This window comes from Macaca fascicularis, chromosome 15, assembly GCF_037993035.2.
Source record: "Macaca fascicularis isolate 582-1 chromosome 15, T2T-MFA8v1.1".
NCBI lineage: Eukaryota > Metazoa > Chordata > Mammalia > Primates > Cercopithecidae > Macaca > Macaca fascicularis.
Genome location: NC_088389.1, coordinates 71,380,536 through 71,396,010, shown reverse-complemented (window position 1 = coordinate 71,396,010; position 15,475 = coordinate 71,380,536).

Below are 15,475 nucleotides of genomic sequence, written 5' to 3'. Positions count from 1 at the left end.
TCACTCACTATATAGTACCAAGAGGGGATGTTGCTAAATCATTAGAAGCCACCCCATAATCCAATCACCTCCCACCAGGCCCAACGTCCAGCATTGGGGATTACAGTTGAATATGAGATTTGGTGGGGACACAGATCCAAACTGTGTCATTCTACCTCTGGCCCCTCCCAAATCTAATGTCCTTCTCGTATTGTAAAATACTGTCATGCCTTACCAACAGTTCCCCAAAGTCTTAACTCGATCCAGCATTTATTCAAAAGTCCAAAGTTCCAAGTCTCACCTGAGAGGAAGCTAGTCCCTTCTGCCCATGAACCTGTAAAATCAAAAACAAGTTAATTGCTTCCAAGATACGATGGGGGTTATAGGCATTGGGCAGATACTGCCATTCTGAAAGGGAGAAATCAGCCAAATGAAAGAGGCTATAGGGCCCCATTACAAGTCTGAAAGCCAGCTGGGCAGTCATTAAATCTTAAATTTCTGAAATAATCTCCTTTGACTCACACCCAGGGAACACTGGTGCAAGGAGTGGGCTCCCAAAACCTCGGGCAGAACCACCCATATGGCTTTCCATGGTTCAGCTCCCACAGCTGCTCTCATGGGTTAGCATTGAGTGCTTGCAGCTTTTCCAGGCTGCAGGGTGCAAGTTATTGGTGAATCTACCTTTCTGGGGTCTGGAGGACGGTGGCTCTCTTCTCATAGCTGTGCTAGGCAGTGCCCCAGGGGACGTTCTGTGGGTGCTGCAACCCCACATTTCTTCTCCTCGCTTCCCTAGTAGATGTTCTGCATGAGGGTTCCACCCCTGTGACTGGATTCTGTCTGGACATCTAGACTTTGTCATACATCCTCTAAAATCTAGGTAGAGGTTCTCAAGCCTCAACTCTTGTATTATGTGCACCCGCCGGCTTCACAGCTTATGGAAGCCACCAAGGCTTATGCCTGGTACCCTGTGAAGCAGCAGCCTGAACTATATTCTTACTGGTGGAAGTTATCTGAGTTACCAGCTGCAAATCCATGTGGGTCTGCAGCAACCTCAATTTTGCCTCCTCAGAAGAAAGGATTTGACTAAGAGGCATAAGGCAGAAAAAGAGACTGCGACAAGTTCCAAAGCAGGAGTAAATGTTTATTAAAAAGCTTTAGAACAGGAATGAAAGGAACGTACATTTGGAAGAGGCCCAGGTGGGCACCTTGGAGGTCAAGTGCCCTGTTTGACCTTAAACCTAGGATTTTATATGCTGGCGTACTTCTGACATCTTGTACCCCTTTCCTTGGTCCTTCCCTAAGGATGAGCTTCCTGCATGCATTGTGCCCTGCTTGCACTTGGAAGGTGAGCATGTGCAGTGTGTTTACTGTAGTTGTGTACATGCTTACCTGAGGCTTTCTTCCCTTTTCCAGTGGAGTGTCCCCAAAGGTCATACTTCACCATTTTACCTCTTAATGTGCAAGTTAAGCCCACTCTTCCCGTTCCTGAGATCTTATTGGAAGCTGCCAGTTACCAATTTCAGGTGTTTCCATCTATTGAGAAGTTGCCTCTCCCTGGTGCTGGCTGCAACTTGTTAATATTTTAGAGAGGCGGTATGACAACTGCCTGACCATCACCTGATGGTTGCCTGATATTCCTGGTGGGTGGTGGGGACCCCTCTCTTACCCCACTCATGCCTGATTAGCTACCTACTCTAACAGTACGTGGGCCCCTTTGAGCAGCTGGGATTCAGGGAGAAGTGTCTCAAGGCTGTAAGAGGGAGCAGGGGCCCTAGGCCTGACCCAGGAAATGATTCAGTCCTCCTAGGCTTCTGGGCCTGTAAAGAGAGGTACTACCATGAAAGTCTAAAATGCCTATTAGTCCTATGAGTCTTTCTCCCCATTGTTTTGATTATAGGCCCTTGCCTTCCTTTTAGTTATGCAAATTTATGCAGCCTGCTTGACTTCCTCTCCTGAGAATGAGCTTTTCTCTACTACCACATGGCCAGGCTGCAAATTTTCCAAACTTTTATGCTCTGCTTCCCTTTTAAATGTCATTTCCAATTTCAGATCATTTCTGTCCTCATGCATATAAGATAGGCTATTAGAAGCAGCCAGGTTACTTCTTGAACACTTTGCTGCTTAGAAATTTCTTCTGCCAGATACCCTAAATCATCATTCTTAAGTTTAAGATTTTGCAGATCCCTAGAACAGAGGAACAATGCAGCTAAACTCTTTGCTAAAGCATAGCCAGCCTGACCTTTACTCAGTCCCAATAAATTTCTCATTTCCATCTGAGACCTCCTCAACCTGAACTTCACTGTCTATATTACTATCAGCATTTTGGTCACAACCACTCAACAAGTCCCTAGCGAGTTCCAAACTTTCTCTCATCTTTCTATCTTCTTCTGAGCCCTCCGAAATGTTTCAACTTCTGCTTGTTGGCCAGTTCCAAAGTCACTTCTACGTTTTTAGGTGTCTTTATAGCAATGCCCTTCTTCTCAGTAACAATTTTCTGTATTAGTCCATCCTTGCATTGTTATAAAGAAATACTTGGGACTGGGTAATTTATAAAGAAAAGAGGCTTAATTGACTCATGGATCTGCAGGCTGTATAGGAAGCATGGCAGGATCATCTTCTGGGGATGCCTCAGAGAACTTACAATCATGGCAGAAGGCAAAGCCGGCACTTCACATAGCAGGAGCAGGAGGAAGACAGAGAGGGAAAGCGGGGAGGTGTTACACCCTTTTAAACAACCAGATCTCATGAGAACTTACTCATTATACAGTACCGAGAGGGGATGTTACTGAACCATTAGAAGCCACCCTTATGATCCAATCACCTCCAACCAAGCTCCAACTCCAATGCTGGGGATTGCAATTGAACATGAGATTTGGGTGGGGACATGGATCAAACCATATCAATATTTTATACTGGAAATTTGGTAAGAGAATAGATTTTAGATAATCTTATCACATGCATAAAAGGTAGCTATAAAATGATGGATATGTTAATTTGTTTGACTGTAGTAATCACTACACATGTGTATATCAAAATATTATGTTGCTCATTTTAAATACATACAATTAAAAAAATTACACTTAATCCTCCTAACATCTCTAGGATGTAGATATTGTCATCCCTAGGATGTAGATGTGTTTTACAGAGGAGATAACTGGACTTCTGAGAGATTGAATTATTTACCCAAGTCTACATACTTTGATAAATTAGGCCAGTTTCATGCAATTCTAGAGCTCACTGAGTCCTGAGGATAACAACCTGGTATCAAGTTGATGACGACTCATCTCAGATAACTCCTATGGTGGTTAATACTAGTATCGCCAGTTTAGAGTATGACTGGGACTTGGATTAAGTGCCTGGGAGGGGAATACAACTTCAAAAGCAGGTTTTCCTACTTCAAAATTTGGCCAACAGACAAATAATTTTCCTTTTCTCTAATAGGTTTTTCTGTTTTTTTTTTTTTTTTTTGTGATATCAACCCTAAAACAACTATGTTTCCTAAGAGAGAAGTAATCAACACCAAAGCCTAAATTCTACATGATCATGAGAAATAAAATATATGGTGAAAGTGGCTCTGTGTGCATGATGCTTTCTAGCCAGTGAATGTGTATCCTCCTCCCATCTAATCCAACAGGTATTTAGTCATTGTGTAGCAGTACAGTAGCTTGTATGTCTTTCATTAGATTGGAGCAAAAAAATCAGGAGGGAAACAATAATTATAGCATAGTACAGTGGTCCAAAATACTTCATTGCCTGATAGGGTAAAAGAGGAGGACAAATACTCTAGCATATATCTAGTCTTCTGGGAACCAAAGAGAAAATGATATTAAGTATCTAGTAAAGTGATTCATATTAGCAGCATGAAAGATGGCTTGGGAGGGCTTTAACCCTAATCCTTTTCAAACTCTGTTAACTGGTTTATTAACCACCTCAAGTAACTGTAGCATCTAAGTGAAAATAGGTTTTTCTACAGAAATATATGTTCAAGTGAGAACCCTAGTCCTCCATTTTCAACCAGAATGACACCCTTAAAGACCTTATATAGAAAATTTTAAACTATTCACATATAATTAATGCAGTCATACAAAAAAGACTCTACAACTAGGGAAGCAGAAAAGCATACAGTGAAGAGAGTGGGCTCTGGAATCAGAGCTGGTGTGAGTATTCTCTCTGCCTTCATTAGTTATGACATTTTGGACAGTACTATATTTCTCTGTGCCTCAATTTCCTCAGCTACAAAATGACATGCAAATGAATGATCTCTTAGGATCATTGTGAGGGTCATGTGTCATCAAGTAAGCTAAGGATTTAGAACAGTACATTCAAGAAGTGGTTCTAATCTCAATTTTAGTAACTATGCAGGGATAATAAAAGCAATGACAAGTGACTTATTAGCCTTTTAAACTATGTGCCTATGTATGATTCCAATAACTATTATATCAGAATCCAGATAACCTTCCTGCTGTGTCACAAATGCCAGTTGTTGTCAGGAAGCCTTTTCTCCATTCTCGCTATTAGTGTATTTCAAAAATGCGATATGTGCTGCTGATTCAGAACTGGAGCTGAGAGCTTGTTGATTAGCTCCCATTTATCCAGATTACAGCAAATTAGATTTAACTGTGACTGGCATGTGAAAGATCTGATGTAGGACATGGGAGAGGAATGCTGCTCCATAAACCACAGTGCATTTAATTTCTTTTTCTTTTCTTTTCTTTTTTTTTTTTTGAGATGGAGTTTCTCTGTTGTTGCCCAGACTAGAGTGCAATGGCACGATCTCGGCTCACCGCACCCTCCTCCTCCTAGGTTCAAGCAATTCTCCTGCCTTAGTCTCCTGAGTAGCTGGGACTACAGGCATGCACCACCACGACTGGCTAATTTTGTATTTTTAGTAGAGATGAGATTTCTCCATGTTGGTCAGGCTGGTCTCGAACTCCCAACCTCAGGTGATCTGCCCACCTCGGCCTCCCAAAGTGCTGGGATTACAGGCGTGAGCCACCACACCTGACCTTAATTTCTTTTAAATAATGAGATTTTATGTGGTTGCCTTAATCATTGCGGACTTAGCCGTATGCACTTCATGGTACATTATCGTTTGGTTGGAATGTGAATGAACCAACACCTACCTGAGGTACTTCCAGGTGAAATCTTGATTCTTGAATATATAAAGTTACTCCTGGTTGCCAGTGTGATATAAATGGTTTAGAAAACTCTAGGGGTTCTGTGTCTGGAGCCAACACTCTATAGTTCTAATGATACACAATGTAAGCAATGCCCTTGCAAGAGAATATCAGGCTGGGTGCGGTGGCTCACACCTGTAATCCCAGCACATTGGGAGGCTGAGGCTGGTGGATCATTTGAGGTCAGGAGTTCAACACCAGCCTGACCAACATGGTGAAACCCCATCTCTACTAAAAATACAAAAAAAAAAAAATTAGCCAGGTGTGGTGGCGCATGCCTGTAATTCCATCTACTTGGAAGGCTGAAGCAGGAGAATCCCTTGAACCTGGGAAGTGGAGGTTGCAATGAGCCGAGACTGTGCCATTATACTCCAGCCTGGGCAACAGAGTAGGGGGAAAGAAAAAAGAAGAAAAGAGAATATCATTAGGATCCAATATATATTTCCTTTTGGTTTTTCCTGGGACTTAACGATTCTATAAATAAGCTAATAAACTTTTCAACAAGAGGAATCACATCTTTGACCAGACATTAACCTCTGTTCCTTCTTTGTTGATTCTCTGCACTTATAAGCAACAGTTTTGAGTGATCTAAGGCCTGGAATACAGAGTTCTGAGGGAGAGGAAGTTGCTAGTTCATTACAGCCTCATAAAACACAGAAGAAAGAGAACAAGAAGTAGGAAAATGAGTATGATCTTCTTAAATTTTAGACAAGACCACTAGCTTATAGAGGAAGAGAGAATTTGAAGTAGTACCTTGGTAGGTTGGTCATAATTTGATGGAATTTAGATGGAAAGAAGAGTGCACAGTGATGGTTTTGGTGCTGACCTGCCATATACCTGAGTGATGGGGTACTAGTAGCAGATGAGCCTCAGCACTCTCACAGCAATGGCTCCCCTTCTAGACATACTTCCCAGATCCACTTCAGAATGACTCCCTGAGCAGTTTGGCCTAGCTTTACCCCTCTACTTGCAGCTTTCAGCATTATTTTGTATGTATAGTTGTATTTTATTGTACCTACTGGTAGAGTGCTTTGTAAGTAGTTTCTTCAATTATTTCATGTATGATATGGAAAACTGCTTCTCAATTATGTCACATGCTATTTGAGACCCCGACTGTAGGCTGACAGTTTATTTGTTAACTACTTTATTTTTAGCTCATATCAGACGATTAGCAAATGCCATGTAGCTGATTGAAACTTCACTCCAACTACCCAGAATTAGCCAGGTAATTTTTTATTTCTTGAGCCAGGCCAGTTTTATATGTTCATCATGTATTTGAAAATCTTGCTAAATATTCTTATTGGTTGTAAATTTAAAAAACCACAAACAGGGAGAAAACTGGGGGCAGAGCAAGATGGCCGAATAGGAACAGCTCCAGTCTCCAACTCCCAGCGCGAGCGACACAGAAGACCGGCGATTTCTGCATTTTCAACTGAGGTACTGGGTTCATCTCACTGGGGAGTGCCGGACGATCGGTGCTGGTCAGCTGCTGCAGCCCGACCAGCGAGAGCTGAAGCAGGGCGAGGCATTGCCTCACCTGGGAAGCGTAAGGGGGAAGGGAATCCCTTTTCCTAGCCAGGGGAACTGAGACACACAACACCTGGAAAATCGGGTAACTCCCACCCCAATACTGTGCTTTAAGCAAACAGGCACACCAGGAGATCATATCCCACACCTGGCCGGGAGGGTCCCACACCCACGGAGCCTCCCTCATTGCTAGCACAGCAGTCTGTGATCTACCGGCAAGGCAGCAGCGAGGCTGGGGGAGGGGCGCCCGCCATTGCTGAGGCTTAAGTAGGTAAACAAAGCTGCTGGGAAGCTCGAACTGGGTGGAGCTCACAGCAGCTCAAGGAAACCTGCCTGTCTCTGTAGACTCCACCTCTGGGGACAGGGCAATAGCAAACACAGCCGAAACCTCTGCAGACGCAAACGACTCTGTCTGACAGCTTTGAAGAGAGCAGTGGATCTCCCAACACGGAGGTTGAGATCTGAGAAGGGACAGACTCCCTGCTCTAGTGGGTCCCTGACCCCTGAGTAGCCTAATTGGGAGACATCCCCCACTAGGGGCAGTCTGACACCCCACACCTCACAGGGTGGAGTACACCCCTGAGAGGAAGCTTCCAAAGCAAGAATCAGACAGGTACACTCGCTGTTCAGAAATATTCTATCTTCTGCAGCCTCTGCTGCTGATACCCAGGCAAACAGGGTCCGGAGTGGACCTCAAGCAATCTCCAACAGACCTACAGCTGAGGGTCCTGACTGTTAGAAGGAAAACTATCAAATAGGAAGGACACCTACACCAAAACCCCATCAGTACATCACCATCATCAAAGACCAGAGGCAGATAAAACCACAAAGATGGGGAAAAAGCCGGGCAGAAAAGCTGGAAATTCAAAAAATAAGAGCGCATCTCCCCCGGCAAAGGAGCGCAGCTCATCGCCAGCAACGGATCAAAGCTGGACGGAGAATGACTTTGATGAGATGAGAGAAGAAGGCTTCAGTCCATCAAATTTCTCAGAGCTAAAGGAGGAATTACGTACCCAGCGCAAAGAAACTAAAAATCTTGAAAAAAAAGTGGAAGAATTGATGGCTAGAGTAATTAATGCAGAGAAGGTCATAAATGAAATGAAAGAGATGAAAACCATGACACGATAAATACGTGACAAATGCACAAGCTTCAGTAACCGACTCGATCAACTGGAAGAAAGAGTATCTGCGATTGAGGATCAAATGAATGAAATGAAGCGAGAAGAGAAACCAAAAGAAAAAAGAAGAAAAAGAAATGAACAAAGCCTGCAAGAAGTATGGGATTATGTAAAAATACCAAATCTACGTCTGATTGGGGTGCCTGAAAGTGAGGGGGAAAATGGAACCAAGTTGGAAAACACTCTTCAGGATATCATCCAGGAGAACTTCCCCAACCTAGTAGGGCAGGCCAACATTCAAATCCAGGAAATACAGAGAACGCCACAAAGATACTCCTCGAGAAGAGCAACTCCAAGACACATAATTGCCAGATTCACCAAAGTTGAAATGAAGGAAAAAATCTTAAGGGCAGCCAGAGAGAAAGGTCGGGTTACCCACAAAGGGAAGCCCATCAGACTAACAGCAGATCTCTCGGCAGAAACTCTCCAAGCCAGAAGAGAGTGGGGGCCAATATTCAACATTCTTAAAGAAAAGAATTTTCAACCCAGAATTTCATATCCAGCCAAACTAAGTTTCATAAGTGAAGGAGAAATAAAATCCTTTACAGATAAGCAAATGCTTAGAGATTTTGTCACCACCAGGGCTGCCTTACAAGAGACCCTGAAGGAAGCACTAAACATGGAAAGGAACAACCGGTACCAGCCATTGCAAAAACATGCCAAAATGTAAAGACCATCGAGGCTAGGAAGAAACTGCATCAACTAACGAGCAAAATAACCAGTTAATATCATAATGGCAGGATCAAGTTCACACATAACAATCTTAACCTTAAATGTAAATGGACTAAATGCTCCAATTAAGAGACACAGACTGGCAAACTGGATAAAGAGTCAAGACCCATCAGTCTGCTGTGTTCAGGAGACCCATCTCACACGCAGAGACATACATAGGCTCAAAATAAAGGGATGGAGGAAGATTTACCAAGCAAATGGAGAACAAAAAAAAGCGGGGGTTGCAATACTAGTCTCTGATAAAACAGACTTTAAACCATCAAAGATCAAAAGAGACAAAGAAGGCCATTACATAATGGTAAAGGGATCAATTCAACAGGAAGAGCTAACTATCCTAAATATATATGCACCCAACACAGGAGCACCCAGATTCATCAAGCAAGTCCTTAGAGACTTACAAAGAGACTTAGACTCCCATACAATAATAATGGGAGACTTCAACACTCCACTGTCAACATTAGACAGATCAACGAGACAGAAAGTTAACAAGGATATCCAGGAATTGAACTCATCTCTGCAGCAAGCAGACCTAATAGACATCTATAGAACTCTCCACCCCAAATCAACAGAATATACATTCTTCTCAGCACCACATCGTACTTACTCCAAAATCGACCACGTAATTGGAAGTAAAGCACTCCTCAGCAAATGTACAAGAACAGAAATTATAACAAACTGTCTCTCAGACCACAGTGCAATCAAACTAGAACTCAGGACTAAGAAACTCAATCAAAACCGCTCAACTACATGGAAACTGAATAACCTGCTCCTGAATGACTACTGGGTACATAACGAAATGAAGGCAGAAATAAAGATGTTCTTTGAAACCAATGAGAACAAAGATACAACATACCAGAATCTCTGGGACACATTTAAAGCAGTGTGTAGAGGGAAATTTATAGCACTAAATGCCCACAAGAGAAAGCAGGAAAGATCTAAAATTGACACTCTAACATTGCAATTAAAAGAACTAGAGAAGCAAGAGCAAACACATTCGAAAGCTAGCAGAAGGCAAGAAATAACTAAGATCAGAGCAGAACTGAAGGAGATAGAGACACAAAAAAACTCTCCAAAAAATCAATGAATCCAGGAGTTGGTTTTTTGAAAAGATCAACAAAATTGACAGACCACTAGCAAGACTAATAAAGAAGAAAAGAGAGAAGAATCAAATCGACGCAATTAAAAATGATAAAGGGGATATCACCACCGACCCCACAGAAATACAAACTACCATCAGAGAATACTATAAACACCTCTATGCAAATAAACTGGAAAATCTAGAAGAAATGGATAATTTCCTGAACACTTACACTCTTCCAAGACTAAACCAGGAAGAAGTTGAATCCCTGAATAGACCAATAGCAGGCTCTGAAATTGAGGCAATAATTAATAGCCTACCAACCAAAAAAAGTCCAGGACCAGATGGATTCACAGCTGAATTCTACCAGAGGTATAAGGAGGAATTGGTACCATTCCTTCTGAAACTATTCCAATCAATAGAAAAAGAGGGAATCCTCCCTAACTCATTTTATGAGGCCAACGTCATCCTGATACCAAAGCCTGGCAGAGACACAACAAAAAAAGAGAATTTTAGACCAATATCCCTGATGAACATCGATGCAAAAATCCTCAATAAAATACTGGCAAACTGGATTCAGCAACACATCAAAAAGCTTATCCACCATGATCAAGTGGGCTTCATCCCTGGGATGCAAGGCTGGTTCAACATTCGCAAATCAATAAACATAATCCAGCATATAAACAGAACCAAAGACAAGAACCACATGATTATCTCAATAGATGCAGAAAAGGCTTTTGACAAAATTCAACAGCCCTTCATGCTAAAAACGCTCAATAAATTCGGTATTGATGGAACGTACTTCAAAATAATAAGAGCTATTTATGACAAACCCACAGCCAATATCATACGGAATGGGCAAAAACTGGAAAAATTCCCTTTGAAAACTGGCACAAGACAGGGATGCCCTCTCTCACCACTCCTATTCAACATAGTGTTGGAAGTTCTGGCTAGGGCAATTAGGCAAGAGAAAGAAATCAAGGGTATTCAGTTAGGAAAAGAAGAAGTCAAATTGTCCCTGTTTGCAGATGACATGATTGTATATTTAGAAAACCCCATTGTCTCAGCCCAAAATCTCCTTAAGCTGATAAGCAACTTCAGCAAAGTCTCAGGATACAAAAATAATGTGCAAAAATCACAAGCATTCTTATACACCAGTAACAGACAAACAGAGAGCCAAATCAGGAATGAACTTCCATTCACAATTGCTTCAAAGAGAATAAAATACCTAGGAATCCAACTTACAAGGGATGTAAAGGACCTCTTCAAGGAGAACTACAAACCACTGCTCAGCGAAATAAAAGAGGACACAAACAAATGGAAGAACATACCATGCTCATGGATAGGAAGAATCAATATCGTGAAAATGGCCATACTGCCCAAGGTCATTTATAGATTCAATGCCATCCCCATCAAACTACCAATGAGTTTCTTCACAGAATTGGAAAAAACTGCTTTAAAGTTCATATGGAACCAAAAAAGAGCCCGCATCTCCAAGACAATCCTAAGTCAAAAGGACAAAGCTGGAGGCATCACGCTACCTGACTTCAAACTATACTACAAGGCTACAGTAACCAAAACAGCATGGTACTGGTACCAAAACAGAGATATAGACCAATGGAACAGAACAGAGTCCTCAGAAATAATACCACACATCTACAGCCATCTGATCTTTGACAAACCTGAGAGAAACAAGAAATGGGGAAAGTATTCCCTATTTAATAAATGGTGCTGGGAAAATTGGCTAGCCATAAGTAGAAAGCTGAAACTGGATCCTTTCCTTACTCTTTATACGAAAATTAATTCAAGATGGATTAGAGACTTAAATGTTAGACCTAATACCATAAAAATCCTAGAGGAAAACCTAGGTAGTACCATTCAGGACATAGGCATGGGCAAAGACTTCATGTCTAAAACACCAAAAGCAATGGCAACAAAAGCCAAAATTGACAAATGGGATCTCATTAAACTAAAGAGCTTCTGCACAGCAAAAGAAACTACCATCAGAGTGAACAGGCAACCTACAGAATGGGAGAAAATTTTTGCAATCTACTCATCTGACAAAGGACTAATATCCAGAACCTACAAAGAACTCTAACAAATTTACAAGAAAAAAACAAACAACCCCATCAAAAAGTGGGCAAAGGATATGAACAGACATTTCTCAAAAGAAGACATTCATACAGCCAACAGACACATGAAAAAATGCTCATCATCACTGGCCATCAGAGAAATGCAAATCAAAACCACAATGAGATACTATCTCACACCAGTTAGAATGGCGATCATTAAAAAGTCAGGAAACAACAGGTGCTGGAGGGGATGTGGAGAAATAGGAACACTTTTACACTGTTGGTGGGATTGTAAACTAGTTCAACCATTATGGAAAACAGTATGGCAATTCCTCAAGGATCTAGAACTAGATGTACCATATGACCCAGCCATCCCATTACTGGGTATATACCCAAAGGATTATAAATTATGCTGCTACAAAGACACATGCACATGTATGTTTATTGCAGCACTATTCACAATAGCAAAGACTTGGAATCAACCCAAATGTCTATCAGTGACAGACTGGATTAAGAAAATGTGGCACATATACACCATGGAATACTATGCAGCCATAAAAAGAGGATGAGTTTGTGTCCTTTGTAGGAACATGGATGCAGCTGGAAACCATCATTCTTAGCAAACTATCACAAGAACAGAAACCAAACACCGCATGTTCTCACTTATAGGTGGGAACTGAACAATGAGATCACTTGGACTCAGGAAGGGGAACATCACACACCGGGGCCTATCATGGGGAGGGGGGCGGGGGGAGGGATTGCACTGGGAGTTATTCCTGATGTAAATGACAAGTTGATGGGTACAGCACACCAACATGGCACAAGTATACATATGTAACAAACCTGCACGTTATGCACATGTACCCTACAACTTAAAGTATAATAATAATAAATAAATTAAAAAAAAAAAAAAACCACAAACAAAACAAAACAAGAAACCAAACACAAAAGAAACAAGCCCTAAACCAAAAAGTTACTAATCATTTCCCTCTCATGTTCTTCAACTTTCAGGGACTTCCCATTTTCTATATGTCAAGGTCCTTAGCATGACTCTAGTTTTTCCACAATCTGGCTCCACTTGACTTTCAAGCTTCTCTCTTACCACACTTTCCCTTTGATCTTACAGATGCATGACTGTTTACTGCTCTGTAACCTCTCATATAATTCTCTCTGCCTGAAATGGCCTTACCTCTCCATTTTGTGAGAGCAAACCTTATTAACTGCAGCCATATGCTGCCACCTCCATGAAATTTTCCTGTATTTTCCCAGTTGGAATAATTCCATTGTGCACCTTTAATCTCCATTAGTAATACAAAAACCAAACTATTCATATTACATTTTACATTCTGGGGGCAAATAGTGGTCATGCAATATTAATAGAACTAATAATTAGAAGCTATTAGAGTTGGTTGCAGTGACACATTAGAGTTTAATGTCGTGAGTTTTGGAGTCAAACCAACCTAGTCTTGAATTCTGGCTCAATCACTTTGCATCCTTGGGGGAGTTACTTAACATCTTTGAGCCTCAATTTCCCCCTCTTGAAAACAGAATTGCTTTGAGGATTAAATGAGGTTACCATCATAAAGGGTTTGTCTTGATACCTGCCTCATGGTAATTACTCAGTAAGTTTAGCTACTATTATCACATAGTAGATGCTCAATTTGTGTTTGTTAATAAATCTATTCCCAACCCCTAGTTTATAGATGAAGAGATTGAAAGAGAAAGAGAAAGAGAATTGCTCAAGGTGACACCTTTAGTTTGGGGCATATCTGTAACTAACAACTTCATATGCCAGTAACCAGGTAAGAGCTTTTTTTTTTTTTCTTTCAACATAAGGTGTATATAAGTCTTTCTCATCACTAGACTGAAAGCTTCCTGAGGGCAGGGAACTTGTCTGATTCACTTTTGTCTGCCCTTTGCCTCTAAGCACAGTAATTGCCTATGTTTTAGCTCCTTAACAAATGTTAGATGTAATTTAATTTAAGAAAGTTCCCATTAGAAACAAGAATAAATTAATAAAATGTCTTTAATCAGTTGTAGACTTAATGTTGCAAAATTTCACTAAGCTCTAAATACAGCATACAATCAAGAGATGTTAATAAAGAAAAGCTTAATTTAAACATTACTGCATTTTTAGGTGACAAAACAACAGGCCACTTCATCATCAAGATTTCTAGAAAGAGCAGATATTTCATACACTGCCAAGCAAAAAGGATAAGAGATTCAAACACATATTTCTTTTCTCTTTTCTTTCTTTCTTTCTTTTTTTTTTTAAAATAACCTTTGTGTTCTTGCAGTGTTGTTTATTCAGTGGTCTTGTTTGTAATACAATACTGAATTTGCAGTTGAATTAAGAAAGAGTGGATGGTTTTTTTTTTTTTTAATACTTTAAGTTCTAGGGTACATGTGCACAACGTGCAGGTTTGTTACATATGTATACATGTGCCATGTTGGTGTGCTGCACCCATTAACTCATCATTTACATTAGGTATATCTCCTAATGATATCCCTCCCCCACTTCCCTTCCCACAATAGGCACTGGTGTGTGATGTTCCCTTTCCTGTGTCCAAGTGATCTCATTGTTCAGTTCCCACCTATAAGTGAGAACATGTGGTGTTTGGTTTTCTGTTCTTGCAATAGTTTGCTGAGAATGAAGGTTTCCAGCTGCATCCATGTCCCTACAAAGGACACGAACTCATCCTCTTTTTATGGCTGCATAGTATTCCATGGTATATATGTGCCACATTTTTTTAATCCAGTCTGTCACTGATGGATATTTGGGTTGATTCCAAGTCTTTGCTATTGTGAATAGTGCTGCAATAAACATACATGTGCATGTGTCTTGATAGCAGCATGACTTATAATCCTTTGGGAATATACCCAGTGATGAGATGGCTGGGTCAAATGGTATTTCTAGTTCTAGATCCTTGAGAAATCGCCACACTGTTTTCCACAATGTTTGAACTAGTTTACAGTCCCACCAACAGTGTAAAAGTGTTCCTATTTCTCCACATCCTCTCCAGCACCTGTTGTTTCCTGACTTTTTAATGATTGCCATTCTAACTGGTGTGAGATAGTATCTCATTGTGGTTTTGATTTGCATTTCTCTGATGGCCAGTGATGATGAGCATTTTTTCACGTGTCTGTTGGTTGTATGAATGTCTTCTTTTGAGAAGCGTCTGTTCATATCCTTTGCCCACTTTTTGATGGGGTTGTTTTTTTCTTGTAAATTTGTTAGAGTTCTTTGTAGGTTCTGGATATTAGCCCTTTGTCAGATGAGTAGATTGCAAAAATTTTCTCCCATTCTGTAGGTTGCCTGTTCACTCTGATGGTAGTTTCTTTTGCTGTGCAGAAGCTCTTTAGTTTAATGAGATCCCATTTGTCAATTTTGGCTTTTGTTGCCATTGCTTTTGGTGTTTTAGACATGAAGTCCTTGCCCATGCCTATGTGTGAATGGTACTACCTAGGTTTTCCTCTAGGGTTTTTATGGTTTTCGGTCTAACATTTAAGTCTCTAATCCATCTTGAATTAATTTTCGTATAAAGAGTAAGGAAAGGATCCAGTTTTAGCTTTCTACTTATGGCTAGCCAATTTTCCCAGTACCATTTATTAAATAGGGAATCCTTTCCCCATTTCTTGTTTTTGTCAGGTTTGTCAAAGATCAGATGGCTGTAGATGTGTGGTATTATTTCTGAGGGCTCTGTTCTGTTCCATTGGTCTACATCTCTGTTT